At 50.5% G+C, this 12,196-nt stretch overlaps 1 protein-coding gene and 1 long non-coding RNA gene across 9 annotated transcripts in view; one reads left to right on the top strand and one right to left on the bottom strand.

Moving 5' to 3' along the window:
* The first annotated feature begins 1,764 nt into the window (after positions 1–1,764).
* Positions 1,765–12,196, top strand: part of LRRN2 (leucine rich repeat neuronal 2) — a 76,624-nt gene continuing 66,192 nt past the window's right edge. For 5 of the 8 annotated variants that reach the window (XR_013418089.1, XM_015119496.3, XM_078004289.1 and 2 more), the window contains exon 1: positions 10,432–10,838. The gene's annotated coding sequence lies outside the window, so the exon portion shown is untranslated. Of the gene's footprint in view, positions 2,149–10,431; positions 10,839–12,196 lie in introns of those variants that run through there. The other 3 variants (XM_078004300.1, XM_015119504.3, XM_078004314.1) reach the window with 2 other exon arrangements.
* Positions 2,386–7,084, bottom strand: LOC144341273 (uncharacterized). Its single transcript, XR_013418145.1, has 2 exons — positions 6,289–7,084; positions 2,386–2,514 (listed from the first exon to the last, which is right to left on the bottom strand). It is a non-coding gene; the product is annotated as an uncharacterized LOC144341273 (long non-coding RNA).

Genomic DNA, 12,196 nt, shown 5'->3' with positions numbered 1-12,196 from the left:
GGACAGTTAGGAACATCTGGAAACCATGGCACGGGGTCTCCATTGCAGGGTCAGAGGCGTCCATTAAGTCTCGGCTGGGGCCTGGCTGGGAAGGGAACAGATAATGATCACCCTAGAGAGACTGAGACTGCAGCTGACACAGCTGGGACATGACCAAAGGCAATTGGAAGGGAGAGCTATCTGAACTCCAAAGCTATTCAAAGCAACCTACGGAGAACTCAGAAACAAATTTTAATCAGCAGAGTGATACTGGCCTCCAATAAACCTCTAACCATGCTAGAAAGATACGCTGCCCAGAATGATTCTCAAGCCATAATAGTGTACTGGTAAATCAGAGCCCTGTGAACAAAAAGCATAATCAAAGAGGCTTAATTGTTCACTAAGGAGTTTTGTGGTCCAGCCCCAGCCTCCCTCAGGCTCTGCCTCACGTGATTGGAGGAGCTGCCAAGTGGAGGACACCAGCTCATTCCCTCAACGAACATTTGCTGAGGCCCTACTATGTGCACAGGCCTCAGACCAAAACAAAAGAAGCCTCTGGACAGGTGGTCACATTTAGCGGTGAATCATAAGTTGTGCCAGTCAAGAGGATGTTGAGGGCTTTGGTCTTCTGAAGTCCTAGGATACCTTAGGAAAATTAGCATCCCATCAGCTACAGCTTCTCAACACAGGGCAGGTTATAGGGCATGCGGATGAGGCAGCGTGTCAGGGCCTTAGGAACAATGGCTAATACTGAGCACCTTGTCAGGTGCCGGGTGCCTGCCCTGTGCCAGGGACAGCACAATAATTTAAAAGGGTAACATTTATGCAACATTTGTTTATTGAATTTCCTACTATGTGCCAGAATAACCAAAGAAGACGCTGATTTCACAGAATAGGGAGAGCTACTTGGACAAGAGACAAAAGGGTGCTTTAATAGTCCCAGCCCAACATGGCCAATGCTTTCTTGATTTCCTGTGCTAGAGATTAAGGCAGCCATTCAGTAATTCTCCAGTAGGGAGGGGTGAGGGAGCTGAATCTCCAATTTGGGATTTAAGTAGAGTTTGAAAAAGCATATTCAACATGATACTATAATTCTATATTTGAAATTAATATTAAAATAAAAAGTATTTTAATTTCATTTTTATAATAAAAACTAGAGTAAGTCAGGCTTGATAAAATGGTCTTCGCTAGCACAGAGATATAGAAAAGAACTAACTCTCAACTGAGGACAAATTCTGGAGCAAAATGCAGTAAAATCCCCAAAAGTATGTATAGTATTTTTGTTTATTACAAATAAAGTTTGAGTGAAAAGAAAAAAAATTTAGTATTGTATTATGGGGGTTATCATAATCACCCTGGCCCTACACACTTTCTCAAATGACAGACCCTCTCCCATCTAAAGTCAGAAAGTGCAACCTTCAGAACACCAGTCGGGGGCCTAGGATGCCTCGCTTCTCATCTCTGTTTGAAATGCTGTCTCCTTCCTCCAAGAAGTCTTTTGTGAGTGTCAGGTTGTTCTGCTCTTCTCCGAAGGTCATGCTAGGAAGAAAGCTCCCCTTGCTTTGGAAACTGCCTGGAGCCAGACCTGACTGAAAACTCCCCTGTGTTGGTGGATTTGTCAGGGGGTCGGCCTGGGCAGTAGGGGTAACGCAGCGTGAAGCATTCCCTTCGCCAAATGCGGTAGTAGGAGAGCAGGAAGCAGGCAGCAGGAGACCACGGGGTCTCCATCCTGAAGCACCCACTAAACAGCATCTGGCAGCCCCTAAAATGTTCTAAACCTCAATCAGTGGAAAAGGAGCAAGATCAGCTTCTTCTCTTTGTCCTCAAGAAAAAAAAGATACATTCCAGATAATTTCACGTGATGAAAGAGGAAGAAGCGCTGAAGTAGCAAAGGAAATAAATTAACGCCATCTCAGCTAAAATCACACACAATTAAAACCTGGATCTGAATGTACTTTCCTGTTCAGAGAGAGCAGCTTGAAAATGACATGCATTAGTCATTCACTCCAGCCACCCGACTCAATGTACGGGGACGCCACACGGTCTCTGATGGCGGGGCTGCCGGAAGGAAAGGGGAAGGGTTCCTGACCCCAGTCTTCAGCTCTCTGTTCTCTCGTCTGGAGTCTGAAAATCCCACTCCTCCGTGGCAGAGGCATCCAAACGAGCCAGGTAAGCCAGGTGGGAAGAGACAGCTCTCTCCAGTGGCCACTTTACCATCTTTCCTTCATGGTGGGACCTGCCAAGGCAGAGGTTCGGGTCTGGGGCCTGGGAAGGGATTTGGTCCAAGAGCCACTTATGTGGACAGGCTCAGCAATGGCAGAGCTCCTGTCCACTCTGCCCAGGGTCCTGGCCTGCACGGAGGCTCTCCTGCCTTCAGACAGTCTCCCTCAGCTCAGGGAGATGGGATTTTCTTTTTCTCTTCTTTCTCCTACTGTTTTTCTTCCTCTTCTCTTTTAATTTTTCTTCTTTTAGAAAAAAAAAAACAAAAAACAAAAAAAAAAAACAATCTTCAGCAAAGGAGATGGGTTAATGTGCCTGAAAAAAAGAAGACAGAAAAGACTTCACGAACCAAAAGGTCCCCAGGTGCCGACATACGACATACCAAGGCCAGTGACCAGTGACGGGCTGTTCTTCATGTCCCCTGAGGGTAAAATAGGAAGGAATGTGGTTTGTGGCAGGAGTAAGAATAAAATATAAGGAGGAGCTTTTTGACAGTCAGGATTTTAATCCCTTTAACAAGCAGCTCTCGGGGATATGGGATCTCTTTTCCACGAAAGGCAGGAGAGTTGTGGAAAGCAAATGAAGGGAAAAAACAAAAACAAAACCAGTGGACTCAGCATCAGAGGACATGGGCCTGAGGCTTGTTCTGGCCTCTTGCTGGCTGGGGGAATAGGCAATGTGAGCCTCATCAGCACCGGATGAGGCAACACCGACCGCTCCCAGCACAGACTCAGGGACTCGGGTCAGTTTTACCCATGTTGCTTATCACACAGGCCAGCTCCTATGGACGGGAGAATGGGCCAAGCTGACCACTGCCTGAAGAACCACTTCATCTAGGAATAAGACTGTCTCCAGGTCACACCTCCCTCAACCTTCTCTCTCTGTGTTCATTGTCTGGATCCAGGCTTCAGGATGCTTGCCTTAGGCTCCCCAGTGGGGCTGGGACTAGGATGAGGCAGGGGAGGTGCCTAGGCCAAAAGTTAAGGAGGCACTCAACCCTCAGGTTCTGCAAGCACAGGGTCAGTACCTCAAAGCAAGTGCCTCCTTAAATTTTGTGCCCCGAGCATCTAGCTTGCCTTACCGAGTTTTAGCCCTACAGCTCAGTCCTCTGCCTTTGCTACTATTAGATGTGTTTCTGGACACAAGAAAGAATATAATAGCCCTTGATGAAGCTACAGTCCCCAGGGGGTCATCTGGACTCAATAGTTTTTACCGATTCACTTCTTCCTAAGGAGGTGAGAGGAGGGGACAAAGTCAGAGCCAAAGCAACCAATCAACAATGCTATTTGATCCAGGGAATAACACTGACTTCCCCTGCCCTGCGCACTCCTGGATGGGCATCCCCACTCAGCAGGTAGGGGCTGGTAGGGGCAGGGGGTAGATGGAGGCTTCCGTCCCAGGCAGAGAGAGTTTATGGGAAGTCTGCCATGAGCAAGGCCCTCCAGTGGGCACTCTAGGGAAATAGCAATGAATGATACAGTTCTTTGGGGGAATTTACCATTTAATAGGGAGGCAGTATATCCAGAGAGAGTAACTTTTCAGGCAAAATGCAAATGATTGCAAATAAACATAAAGTGGCATAGACCAAGACTATTCCTGCAGAAGGGAAGTGGAGTGGTGTGACCAGAATCAGGAGTGAATGGCGGAAAGCTTTCTGGAAGGAGCTGAATTTTCTCCATGGTTTACAGTGTTCCTCCAGGTGGGCTCAGAATCCCTTGGGGAGATGGTCAAAAATGCAGTTTGTGAGCCCCACTTGAGACCTACTGGGTGAAACCCAGGAATCTGCATTTTAATCAATTCCCCCAAGTGGTTCTTCTGCACACACAGTTTCAGAAACACTAGTTTAGACAGAAATAAAATTGATCCATGCAGTAGCTGCTGGGAAAGCCCTTAGGAAAGATCTTTGGACATCTCCATGAGCTCTAAGATCTATGTTGGAATTAATTCAAATATTGGAAATAAGACCATAAAGACTTCCTTCTCTGACAGAAAATAAGAAGGAAAATATAGAGGTCAGAGACAGTACAAAGAGAAAAGAACAGGATTAGGATACATGAAGTCGCAGTTTCTCTGTCCTGTGAACCATTTCTGAAGTGAAATGTTCAGAAATGAATAGAATCTGATTACAAAAGAAGACAATCAACAGAAATAAAAAGGCTGGATTTGGGCAAATATTTTATTCTTAACATGTAGGATACCCCGTGTGTATTTTATTTGCAAGCTTTGGAAATAAAGAACCAAGGCTTGATAGTGACTTCTGGAAAGATATACATTGAACACCATGACTCAGCACACACACATACGTTTACATGAAAAAAAAAAAAAAGTATTCATGAAATATGTCCTGTTTCATTTTCATTTCAACAAAAATTTGTTTTCTTTTTTTTTTTTTTTCGAGGTGAAGTCTCGTTCTGTTGCCCAGGCTGGAGTGCAGTGGTGAGATCTCAACTTATTGCAACCTCCACCTTCTGGGTTCAAGTGGTTCTCCTGCCTCAGCCTCCTGAGTAGCTGGGATTACAGGTGGGTGCCAAAACACTGGCTGATTTTTGTATTTTTAGTAGAGATGGGGTTTCACCATGTTGGCCAGGCTGGTCTCCATCTCCTGATTTCGTGATCCACCCACCTCGGCCTCCCAAAGCGCTGGGATTACAGGCGTGAGTCACCACACGCAGCCTTTTTTCATTTTTTAAAAAAGTGCTTGTTGCAACCCACTGATGGGTCTCTACCTGCAGTCTGAAAACCAATAAAGTAGAAGGGAGGTGTGGGTGATGAGCACTTGGGGACGAAGTCTTTTTGACAGCCTATGATGGGTCTCAGTGAGGTGGGTCAAAAGTCAACTCAAGAGACGCTTGAGGGTCCCTGGGACTGACGTCTCAGAAAGCCTATTTTGTCCTGCCGTCAAGCATCTTCTCAAGATTTTCCTCCTCCAGAAAGCCTTTCTAGATAAGCACTCCAAATGGCATTCCAACTTCAGCTCTTACAGCCCTCTCAAGTGTCCCCTGGTCTTGGTGTATGCGTGGCAGCCCTTGACTTAAAAGTCATGCACTTCGGAGTAGGCCAGATATACTCGCAAATGGTGCTGGCTGGCTGGTCTGTTTTCAGATGTGCCATGGCACACAAAACCCTTGTCCCCCAGCTTCAGACCTCTGAGGCCTCCCTTTTTGCCCATACAGGTTCTGAATGGGGGAAGAGGGGTTACTCCAGTCCTTCCCATGGTCCCTTCTACCTAAGTTAGCTTTTCCTTCAGGAATCTTCTGAATATGTTAAACAGAATAGGATTTGGTTACCACATTGCCCAGTTTAACTGTTTTAGATACTCAAATTCGATTTAAGAAATACAAAGTACACTTTGGGAGGCTAAGGTGGGCAGATCACGAGGTCAAGACCAGGCTGGTCAACATGGTGAAGCCCCATCTCTACTAAAAATACAAAAATTAGTTGGACGTGGTGGCAGGCACCTATAATCCCAGCTACTCGGGAGGCTGCGGCAGGAGAAATGCTTGAACCCGGGAGGTGGAGGTTGCAGTGAGTCAAGATTGTACCACCACACTCCAGCCTGGGTGACAGAGCAAGACTCTGTCTCAGGGAAAAAAAAAAGAAAAGAAAAAGAAGTACAGGGCCGGGCGTGGTGGCTCATACCTGTAATCCCAGCACTTTGGGAGGCTGAGGCGGATGGATCAGGAGTTTGAGGCCAGCCTGCTCAAGACAGTGAAACCCCATCGCTACTAAAAATGGAAAAATTAGCTGGGCGTGGTGGCACATGCCTGTAGTCCCAGCTATTTGAGAGGCTGAGGCAGGAGAATAGCTTGAAACTGGGAGGTGAAGGTTGCAGTGAGCCAAGATCTCATCACTGTACTCCAGCCTGGGTGGCAGAGTGAAACTCCTTCTCAAAACAAACAAACAAACAAACAAACAAACAAACAAACAAACGGAGTACAGGTGTATCATTTACGGTTGATTAAATATGGTGTCTGTGGTGTTTGTGCTTATGCCTATAAAAAGTTGGGCACTAGGACGTTGGCGAGGAATGTAATTTTTATGATCACATTGTTTCTGGGCAAAAACAGGTTCAACCTACATAGTTTTTACCTGCAGTGCCTTTTCCAGGAATATAACCCAAGATAGATTTAAGGACTCCCTGCAGTTCCACACAGCTCTGCCATCCGCAATGTGTGTCTCTCTGCCTTTGTGGTTCTCTGTGTTGCAAGGGTGTCTGTGGATCCTGGGAGCTTCCTGAGGGCAGGGGTCAGGGAAGATTCCAGTTTTGTGGGGCCGTCTTAAGAAAAAACTCGCAAAATTCCAAATACAAAAGTAGGTACAATGGTGATAATTACTTACAGCCAAGAAAAAAGACAACAATTTGCATGAGCCTTGGACATTCAGGGTACCTTTCTCCTGACATTGCTTCATTCCATTTACCAGAAATGCTTACATAAAAATGTTTCCTGTTCATAAACTGGCTTCCCCTCTTCACCTAGAACACTCTACAGTTCCCAGCTCTCATAGCCCACCCTCTCCCCACCATCCTGCAAGTCGAGAAGCCCTAAAGCTTGAGCTTCATTCCCTTCATCTCTGCCTCTGCCTTCACTTGTTCTCTAATAGCCCAGAGAACAAGGCTCTGCACATGGTGTGCTCGGGCAGGGGAGGGCCAGAGAGCAATGGGCACCCCTGGCCAGTCTGTCTCACAGTGAGGTCCATCCAACCACCTGAATCAGAATCCCCTGGATGGTTTATCTGACATGCAGACTCTGAGAATTACAGAATCTGATGCTGGCGTAGGACCTCAGCACCTGGATTGGCCCACACTCTCCAGGTGATTCCAAGGATCACTGCTCTAGTGCCATACTCTCTGCCTAGTTGGGTCACTGGTGGGACAACAGTCCTCAGTGACTCCCCAGGCCCCACCCCACATCTCCCAAGGAGGCTGAGCAGAGGCTGCGCACAACAAATAGCAGTGGAGGGTCCACTGAGGGACCCTCAGTGACCCATGCTACATCCCAGGCCTCCCTTCTCTGATTCAGCTCATCTGCCAGGTGCCAGTAGGAGCCATCCCCTCCTCACAGCCCCCACCACACAAACAGCATGCCCACCAGTTCCGTGTCCTGACCCCTATATGAGAGAGCCACCTGGCATTGAGTTAAGGATCATTTCTAGCGGCATGTAATCCCTGCATCCTTCTCCTAAGACACTCTGATGTCACAGAGTCCCAGGCTTCCTGGGGGGAAATTATGCATGGCCAAGCCCAGAAATTAAATTTGGAGGGTGAAAGGTCAATAACAGGGCCATTAAATCCTTAGGGTAATTACCTAAGAGCTTCCAAAGGACTGTGAATTTGGGCAGATTTTCCCAGGAAAGTATGAGACTCAGAATGGCAGCAATGGGAGCAGGGTTGGGAGAAAAATGTCGATCATGTACCATGCACCAGCTACCATGCTCATGCCAACCATATAGTCCCCGTTACATCTCACAGCAACCTATAAGTATGAATCCATTCCATTATTGCTATCCTCATCCTAAAGAAGTGCTAGGGAGACTTGGCTTGGTGTTTGGACTCTGCCATTTGAGGACCCTGGGTTCCCATCTTAGCTCTATTACATACTGGTTAGGTAAACACTGGACCTTGTTTTTCTCCTATTGCTAGAGTCCTGGTATTGGTCAAATTTTTGATGAGATGATGCATAAATGTGCTAGCACCTTGTCTTGCATGTAGTAGGTGCTCAATAAATGTTAACTGCTATTACTTGAATTAATATCATTACCCAGGAAAGAATTAGAGCTAGAGAAGTTCAATACTTTTCCTGAAGCAAGACAGAGTAAATGGACAAGTAGAGTTCCAAATCCAAATCTTTCCAGCTCTAAAAGCTACACTCTTTCTCCAATCTCATTGGGTTCTAAGATGTTTGGAGTCAGCTCAAGAGAAGCCTTCCCCTGTTTTCTTCCCACAGCTGATGAAATTCCCTTATGCCTCACCTAGTACATCTCACAGGTTTTGCCACTTAGGGTCAACCACTTAGCGAATGTTACTTGCATTTATCCCATTTATTATTTCAATAATCAGTTATTGGACATCTACTATGAAGGACTGGTCTTATCTTATTAAGGTGTAAGACAGTCGTAGGCTCCAGAAGCTTACCCTCTGGTTAGGAGATAAGACATATGAGTATGCATAGTTATTGGGAAGCTGGGGTGCTGGCATGAGTGCTCTCTCTGGTCATGCAGTTGGTAAAGGACTGCTAAAATGTCCTCCTTTTCACCATCAGCCTGTCTACATTGACATTGGCCCTTAGACTGGAAAGGTGGCTCCAGTGACTTGACAAGGGACTCAAGTGCTCAGGTTAAAAGCTTGGAGTCAAGTTTTGACCCCTTTCAATCAGTCAGTCTCACAGTTCTGCCAAGTCCTCTTTACAAAGACCCATGCATTTACTCTATTCTCACTGCTCCCCTCCTCCTAGATTCCTGCAACTGCTACCTCAATAGTCTCCCATCTTCCTGCCTCTTTCATCCCAAATCACTTGAGCACAGGGCCACAGCTAAACTGCTGAGCCTGGCAATTCAGACCCTTCATCAGCTGCTCCCACCCTGTATACTCAATGTGGCATTGTCACACTGTGAAAATGAGGTCTCACATTCTGCCTACAGATTTTGGGCTACTGCCTTAAACTCTCTGGGCCTCCATTCCCCGGTCTGTTGAATGGGGATATTAGTCAGCTCAGAGTCTAAGATGAGAGAGATGAGAAAAGGCTGGCATCTAATAGTAGCTCTATAATTTTCCACCCTTGCCTCCTACCCTCCAGACAACCCATTCTACTCTGCTTGTCTCCACTTTCCTGCTTTTGCTGGTCCCCATATTCTCTTCTAGTTCAAATCCTATCCCTCCAACTAGGCTCAGCTGGAGACTCAGCTCCTCCGTTAAACCTTTTGTGAATAACGCCAGTCCATTTGGGTGGTTTCTTTTTGTATTTCCATGGCACTTCCATTGCCTTGAAATGTTAAAATTGGTTTCATATAGTTCCAACCTGTCACTCTGAGCTCCTTGAGGCCATTATGCTCCGTAGCAGGGATGGAGAGTGGGAACATGAGGGTGGTTTAGTGGGAACTTAATATGTGCTCATTCAATATATGAAGGTGAGAATCCCCTCTGTGCATACAGAACTCACAGACCTTCAAGCCAACTTCAAGCCACCAGGCGTGGCAGTCACCACTGGCTGTACCCTTGGAAAAGACAGGGCCAGAAGTTCAAGCACTGGATGATGGCAGGCAGCCCAGGGAAGCCACTCCTCACAGGACTCCATACCTTGGGCTCCACCTCATCCACTCTTCTGTTGTTGGTTCTGCAGGCTCTGGTTCAGACCCATCAATAGGGTGTGGCCTGCCATGGAGCTAAGTTTGTGATGTCTGTTCTGCGTGGTCCAGGCTGAAGGCTCCACCAAGGCATGGGCGTTGGGCATTGGGCCTTTGTCCCAGCAGGAGCCCCACTGTCCTAAGCCCCCACTAGTGGCAGTCACCCAGCTTTTCTAAACCACCAGGAAGCAGCCAGCAGCCTAGCACTCACCTTAGGCACCTTCTTGCTTTCCTTCCCCAGTCTTCATGATGTCTAGCTGGCAGAGTGGGGAACCCTGGAGCCAAACCCCTGACTGGGCCTGCCGGTTCCTGACTGAAATCGACCTCCTTCATTGAGAGCTAGGATGGAATCTTCCAGAATGCTAGAGCTGCCCGGCTCAGGATGCAATGCTGGAAAAACATGACAACTAAAGGGGTCTTCCACTTCATTCTTTAGGGTGAGAGGTGCCTGGGCCCAGTGACACAATTCTCACCCACCCCACTACACTCCTTAGTCCACTGTTAACTTCGGGAGGGTAGCACCATGCAAAGCAAAAACGTGATCTTAGGTGAATGCTGTGACTGAGCTGCACCTGTCCTCACAAAGCTGCTGAATTCCCCATTTGTCCTCCTGGCCTTTGCAAGAGGGTCCGAGGCAGTATGAGAGAAGCCAACCCTTCTCTTCCCGGACCCAAGGGCTGTGCCCCTTCTCTCAGCCAAGCCTTGTGCCTCTAGCCACAAGGACAGCTCAAGCTTTAGCGTCTGGCCCCACCCAACTCCTTCCTCCCGGGCGTGTGCGCGTTAGGGAGAGGGGGCCTCTGGCCACTCAGGAGTTAAAATGGCAGCGGGACTGGAGGGGGTTGGCGTGGCATGCAGACTGGGAGGAGGCGACCGGAGTGGGCTGGGGAGGTTGGGAGAGCGGCGGAGAAGCGAGTGAGGAGGGCGAGCGCGAAGCCGGGAGGAGGGGCGCGCGTGGAGGGGGTGCCGGGCGCCGCGAGGGCCTGTTCCGTGCACCTGCAAACGCGCGGCGCTCTTAAGGAGCGCCCGGCTCTCGCCCGCCAGCCTCTGGCCACGACGCGCCCAGGGCGCGGAGAGGGGGTGGGGACGGATTGGAATTCTGCCATCGCCCTCACCGGCTGGGCCCCGGAGCCGCTCTCAGGATAACTCCACGTTGGGGAGGGCGCCCGCCGAGCCTCCCGGGCCTGTGCAGACGGCGCGCGCGGCGGGAGGTCGCGGACCAGCGTCCCCAGCCCGACCCCGGGCGGAAGGCGAGCGGAGCGCGGCGGCGCGGGCAGCGGACTGCGGACGGCGCCCACCGGGTGAGTGTGCGGCTACGGGGCTGACCTGGGCAGCGCCGCCGCGGCCGGGGAGTTGTGGACACCGAAGTCGCTGGCATGGCCAAGGGGGACGCGGCGGGAGCAGCCGGAGCAGCCACCTCAGGGCTCCCTGCTCCTGCCCCGGCACCGCAGCGCCGCCTGACCTGGGTGGGGGCCGGGGGAGGGCCGGCCGCTGCCTTCCGCCGAGACGCCTGCAGGGGAGCCGGCGACTTGGGAGAGGGAGGCGGCCGAGGGGGAGAGGGACGGAGGGTTGGAGAATGCCCAGAAGCGGCCAGGAAGGGGGCGCCTTGGCCTTCGCCCGGAGAGACCAGAACCTCCCCCCAAACTGTTGCTGGGTAGAGCGGGGTCCTGGAGATGTCGAGGAGCCGAGAGGTGGCAGCGAGGTTAGGGAGGGCGTGACACGGGTGGACTGGCAGGCTGGAAGCGCTCCAGAGCCTGGGGACTTTCTCCACCTTGGAGCTCGGGAGTCTGTGCGGAGGGACAAGGTGGCCTTGGGTCTGTCTGAAGTATCTGGAACCAGGAGCTAGGCTCCTCCCGGGCCGGCCGGCTGGGGTCCGACCGCAGCCTGGGATGGGACATTTGGGGTGGGGGATGGGCCGGCCTGGGGCTCAGCCTGGGGACTCGGGCAGGGGGAAGCGGAAACGGAAGGGTGGTTCTGAGCCCACCACAACATCAAGGAGACAGGCTGGGCTGGCCAGCCACAGGTGGGCCGTCTGTCCTGCTGGCAAAGGGTGGCGCAGGCTCTGGCTGCCCAACCGGCGAGGAGCCGCGGGGTGAGGGGGAACTGAGCTCCATCTGGGGCCGAACGGAGGAGCTAAAGAGGTGCAGGAGACCCGGACCCTGGGGAGGGGCCCTGGGGGTAGTACTGTGCTCCCTACCCTTCCTCCCCCACCCAAACGAACAGGAAGGAAAATGTCAGCTGGGCTTTGTGCTCTGTTCCTCAGGCTGCCGCAGCTCCCATCTGTTGGAGCCAACGCAGCTTCTAATTGGGCGACTGGCAGGGTTGGAGGGGGTGGGCTGGGCACAGCGCTCAGTTGCCAGAGATGTACTGACAGGCCCTCTGCTTGAGAACCCCAGGACCTAGGGTGGTGGGGAGAACAGCCTCCCTAGGTCAGGGCAGTAGAGGTGGCTTCCTGCCAGCTTGGTCACTATCAAAGGGGAAGATCTAGGTCTCCCTATGCACCCAGGCCGATAGCAGGCTCCATGCCCCCCTTTCCTGCCAGTCTAGGATGGGCTCTGGCCCAGCGTTTAGTCCCTGAATAAGAAGGCCAGGAGCTCCTCCCATTGCCCATGGCTTCTTAAAGCTCCCTCCAAAAAAGAGCACTGGGCATGGAGAGTGG

The sequence above is a fragment of the Macaca mulatta genome, chromosome 1 (genome assembly GCF_049350105.2).
Source record: "Macaca mulatta isolate MMU2019108-1 chromosome 1, T2T-MMU8v2.0, whole genome shotgun sequence".
NCBI lineage: Eukaryota > Metazoa > Chordata > Mammalia > Primates > Cercopithecidae > Macaca > Macaca mulatta.
This window is presented reverse-complemented; position numbering and strand designations above follow the sequence as displayed.